The sequence below is a fragment of the Pinus tabuliformis genome, chromosome 9 (genome assembly GCF_031772625.1).
Source record: "Pinus tabuliformis cultivar Carrire ecotype Pingquan chromosome 9, CPIR1, whole genome shotgun sequence".
Taxonomy (NCBI): Eukaryota; Viridiplantae; Streptophyta; class Pinopsida; order Pinales; family Pinaceae; genus Pinus; species Pinus tabuliformis.
The window spans coordinates 1,729,881,305-1,729,887,415 of NC_142307.1; positions in this window are offsets into that span (position 1 = coordinate 1,729,881,305).

Here is a 6,111-nt window from a genome sequence, read left to right on the forward strand (position 1 = left end):
CCTAATGCTTTGATTTGAGACTTGTTCCAAGGATTTGATCTCCTGATATTAGTAACATTCTTCAGAGTCATTCTGGAAGAAAACCGCAACACAAGGATTATATTATGAACAGTGAATATTAGAATTGACACAATCTGAAGAAACACAAGTCCACTAAAAGTTTAGCCATTGACCAATATTGTGAGGAACAAACTTCATCAAATGTCTCGAGGCTGGCAATTTAAAACTTTTGAAATTTATAAGTAAAGAGGTATTTGTGAACTAGGAAAACACCAAACACAATGTAAAAAATTGGCTTGAAAAGTTGAAAGAATGAAACAAAGCATTCCTTGTGTGTGTAAAGAGAATCCCATTAAGGCGAACGAAACGAATTTGAAAAGCCTTGTTAACCTCTGAAATATTTAGTTGTTTTCTCTTTGATATGGTTGCCCCTTATTTTTGATCCTTAAGGGAAAGCCTCCCTTTTGTAAACCTGATGTACAGTAATAAAAATTTTGATAGGGAGAAAGATCCATCATTTCTGATTCATGTAACAAACTGTTGTTCTTGCAAGTTAAATAGTAACAATAACATTCAAGAGAGTAAAATATAATACACTAAATGAACATACCACTGCCTACTTTAGCCCTTGAACACCTACGTGAAGAGCCATACCAGATAAAAATTATATTCATTGTAATCAGATTGTTAGGTCCATATAATACTAGTGATTACCCCATTACTATTGTAGTTGTATCCCTTATTAATATTGTCGTGCCCCTATTGTCCCCATATTGTTATTATTGTGCCCCATAGAATCCCTCTATTGTTATTTTTGTGGCTTTATATTATTATTATTATTTTTTTTCCACAGAAAAAAGCCATCCTTCTATTAAAAAAAATGGATTACATATTATATGTAAGCAAATCACCGAGACTGTATCCACTAGCAAAGTAGGAAAGTCTCAGCCGACTGATAAGGCCGCTCGTTGATAAACAAAGCGAGCTACCACAAGGAAGAAACCTCCTCCAAAAACCAACGCTTTGCAGGAAGCAGGATCATGCGGAAACAACCGCTACCCGGCCTGATATAAAGACCACTGGAATCCACAGTAAAAACTAAAAGGATTCGGGCGAACAAAGAAAAAATGAAAGACTAAACGCTGCGCGGGCTTTCAACAATGGGGAAAACAGCCCAAGAAAACGTCAGGGAAAAAAACAGAGGGTAGAATAACATAACAAAGAGTAGAAACAGAACGAAATATTTACAATGGCCGAAGAACTGGATTGATGAATTAAACAAAACTGGGTTGTTCGACTGATCGAACCACCCCGTTTTCAACCTCCGAGACTGTGACTCCTTAGACTCCTATATATAGAAAGGAGGTTTTGTCATTTGAATCATCCAAGAATTGTTCATTTATGTAATGTAAAGGAGGTTGCCCCCTCGAAGAGGCTGAATTCTAAGGCTTTGATCTATCCATTCTATTTTTTTTTGAGCTGGTTTCATAACATTTGGTATCAGAGCTTTGGATTCGAGGGTTTCGCTGCTCCAAATAGGTGAACATGGCATTTTGGCTATAACTTTTTTTCTGCGACGTTTCAGAAGCTAAAAAAAAAATCCCATTTGAGAAGAAATCGCACTAAAACTCGGGTCCGAATTTCAGATATTTTCGCGCTATATTTGCGGAGATATGATCTAAGGAAGTTGGTCTTTTTGCAGACTTTTGAATTACATTCCAAACAGGTGACCTGGGTAAATCGTCATAACTTTCTCTCTGAGCATCGGATTGAAATTTTGTAAGAAGGTACAAAAAGAGGACGAACTGTAGTTTCTTGTATATATTTTTCAAAGAAAAAGGTTGAAACAGTGACTCATGGAACATCGTACAAGTTTGCTCTACTGAACTAGTCTATAATCAGGTCACTGCGAGAGATTTGGCATAACTCTTCCTTGGAGAATCCAATTTGGATCAGACTGGTGGCATTGGAAAGAGGACACTGAGGACTACTGCAGGTTGCAATTTCAAAACTGGATGATTCGAAATTACAGAGATACATTAGAGGCAATATTGAGCTCCTACAAAGTGAAAAAAGGTGTGTAGATTTTTTTAAAATTTTTCTTATGCTTGGTTTGAAAAATTATTTTGAAGAATTCAAAGGGCATAGTAGAGCATTATTATCGGTAACTGATGCCTCGAGGAAAGGAAATGAAAACACCTAGTAAGCAACCTGAAAGCCCTAGCATGACTCATGAAGAAGAGGAAGAAATGCTACATGATATATCAAAATTACAAGACCAAGTGCAACAAATGTCACTCTCACAAAAGCTAACAGAAGCTAAGATAAATGGCGTGGAATCTAAGATAAGGGGTGTGGAAGCTAAGATGAATGGCATGGAAGCTAAGATGGACGATTTGAAGACATGCATGGAAGATTTGAAGACAGATTTGACAAAGTTTCTACAAGAAATGCTTACTAATGGTGAAAGGGTAGTAAAGGAAACTCATGATGAGAACAAAGGAAATGTTAATCATGATTTCATAGACTCTAATGTTGGACTGAAGACCCACCATATTCCAAAATTGATATGAGGAAATTTGATGGCAAGGATCCTACAACATGGATATTACAAATGGAGCAATTCTTCGATCTCAATAATGTGCAAAACACACAAAAGGTATGTATTGCAACTTTATATTTGGAACCAAATCAGTTTGTATGGTATCAATGGCTTTGCTCTCGTAAACAAATTATCACTTGGGCAATTTTTACGGAAGAATTGACAAAACATTATGAGGATACAAAAAGCAACACTTTTTTTAGCCAATTGATAAGTCTCAAACAAAAGGGTTCAATAATGGAGCACATTGAGGAGTTCCAAAAATTGAACATAAGGGTAAAAAATATTCCAGAGGAGCATAGGATTGATGTGTTCATAGGGACTTTAAAGGATAATATCCAACATGATGTTCGCCTTTGGGAACCTGATTCATTAGAGAAGGCATTCAGGTTAGCAAGAAAAATGGAAAGCAAAATTATGGCAACCAAGAAGCATACCACTCACAACTATAAAGATGGATGTGTTGTTGCCCCTAGTCTTCCACAACCTGTAAGGTTGAAACCACAACAATTGGAAGAAAAAAGCGAAAAAGGGCTTTGTTACAGTTGTGATAGCAAATACACTAAAGGTCATAAGTGTGCTGAGAAGAAATTATTCTACATCAATTGTGAAGAGGAAGAAGAAAAGGAGCAAGAAAGGTCAAAAGAAGAGGATATACTCCAGGAACAAAGCCTAGATAAATAAGAAATGAATCCAACTATATCTTGTAATGCATTGGCTGGAATTACCACTCCTCAAACCATCAAGATAGAAGGACAAATCAAGAAGAAAAAGGTAATAGTGTTGATTGATTGAGGAAGTACCCACAATTTTATTCATTGTAAGATAGCAAAAGAATTGAATTGCTTCTTTTATCTAGCACCAAAGTATCAAGTGATGGTTACAAATGGAGGAACAATAAATTTCTCTGGAAAGTGCCATAATATCAAGCTATCCATGGGAGAATATGTATTGAATAGCCCAATGCTTTCCATTCCAATGGGAGGTGCTGATGTTGTGCTAGGAGTCCAATGGCTACAATCCTTGGGTACAATAGCTTTTAATTTTCAAGAACTTTTCATGAAATTTTTTGTGGAAGGAAAGGAAGTTGAATTAAGGGGTATTGCAGGGAAACCAGGAAAGATAATAAGCTCTAACAGTATGACAAAGCTTCTAAAAAAGGAACAAAGAGGTGTAATTGCACAATTATGTTCGCTAGATGTTTCCACATTGGAATCATTTATTTCTCCAGATCTCCAAAAAGTCTTGGAAAATCATGCCAAGGTATTTGAGACTCCCAAAGGTCTCCCACCTATTCGTGATCATGATCATGCTATTCATCTGATTCCAGGAAGTGTTCCTCCAAACATCAGGCCGTACAGATATCCCTATGCCCAAAAGAGTGAAATTGAATGTATGGTTTCAGAAATGCCAGAGGCATGTATAAATCAACCTAGTCAAAGTTCTTTCTCTACTCTAGTAGTATTGGTGCACAAGAAGTATGGTTCATGGCGCATGTGTTCGGAGTATAGGGAACTCAACAAGCTCACTATTAAAGATAAGTTTCCCATTCATGTCATTGATGAATTACTGGATGAATTGCATGGATCAATTTACTTCACTAAGTTGGATCTTCGTTTAGGATATCATCAAATCAGAATGAAGACTGAAGACATTCCGAAAACAACATTTAGAACTCATGAGGATCATTATGAATTTTTGATCATGCCTTTTGGCCTTACCAATGCACCTTCTACATTTCAAGGTTTGATGAATTCCATTTTTAAACCTTTCCTTAGAAAATTTGTGTTAGTATTTTTTGATGATATACTAATCTACAACAAGTCTTGGAAGGATCATGTTGAACATGTTGACAGGGTGCTACAACTATTGGAGGAGAAACAATTATATGCAAAAAGATCCAAATGCTTCTTTGGAGTACAAGAGGTGGAATATCTGGGTCATATTGTATCTCATGGAGAAGTTAAGGCAGACCCTAGCAAAATTAAAGCCATTAAGGAATGGAAAATCCCCACATCCATAAAGCATCTGCGAGGATTTCTCGGGTTGACAGGGTATTATCAGAAGTTTGTTAAGAATTATGGGAGAATAGCAGCACCTCTAACAACATTATCGAAGAAAGATGCATTTTCAAGACTCCAGAAGCAACAAAGGTGTTCAAACATCTTAAAGAGGCAATGTGCCAAGCACCGGTCTTAGCTACACCGGACTTCACATAAACCTTTATTGTGGAATGTGATGCTTCGGGAAATGGAATTGGTGTTGTTTTAATGCAAGATGAAAGACCCATTGCTTTTGAAAGTCGTCCAATCAAGGGAAAGTTTTTACACAAAGCTATTTGTGAGAAGGAAATGTTGGCAATACTCCATGTACTTAAGAAATGGCGACCCTACCTAATGGGAAGACACTTCAAGGTAAAAACGGATCATGATAGCCTTAAATACTTTTTAGAACAAAGATTATCCTCTGAAGAGCAACAAAAGTGGGTCACAAAGATGTTGGGTTATGACTTTGAAATCATCTACAAAAAAGGGAAGCAAAATGTGGTGGCAGATGCACTCTCAAGAAAGGATGAGGATGTGGAAGCATTGTTGTGCGCCATTTCTATTATCCAACCAGATTGGATAAACGAAGCAAGGGAGGAATGGAAGAATGATGAAGAAGTGTGGGCACTTATTCGAAAGTTACAACAAGATTCCAGTACATCTGATACATTTAGCTGGCAAAATGATTCATTATGGTACAAAGATTGCTTATACCTCTGTAAGAATTCCCAATTAAAACAAAATATTCTTATGGAATTGCACACTTCTCCTTTAGGAGGGCACTCAGGATTTTTAAAAAATTACCACAGGGTTAAGAAGGATTTTTTTTGGGATGGCCTTAAATCGGATATTCAAAAGTTTGTGATGGAATGTTTGGTTTGCCAACAAAATAAAGTTAAAACAATTAAGACACCGGGTCTATTACAACCTTTATCCATTCCAAGCCAACGTTGGGAGGAGGTTTCAATGGATTTTATCACAGGTTTACCCAAGTCTGAGGGAAAGAGTGTCATTATGGTGGTAGTTGACAGACTTACCAAGTATGCACACTTTTGTGCATTATCACATCCATTTAAAGCCAGTACAGTTTCTACTGCATTTATGGAAACAATTCAACAGCTACATGGAAACCCAAAGATTATTGTAAGTGATAGAGATCCCATTTTCACTGGAAATTTTTGGACAGAATTATTTTCTTGTCTTGGTACTCAGTTAGCTCATAGCTGATCTTATCATCCTCAATTTGATGGGCAAACTGAGATAGTAAACAAAGGTTTGGAAGGATATCTTCATTGCTTTGTATCTGATAAACAGACACAATGGGTCAAATGGTTGCCTCTGGCTGAATGGTGGTATAACACTTCCTTCCATACAGCAACAAAAATGACCCCATTTATGGCACTTTATGGATATCAGCCACCATCCATCACATCATATTTAAGAGAAAATTCTAAGGTTCAAGCA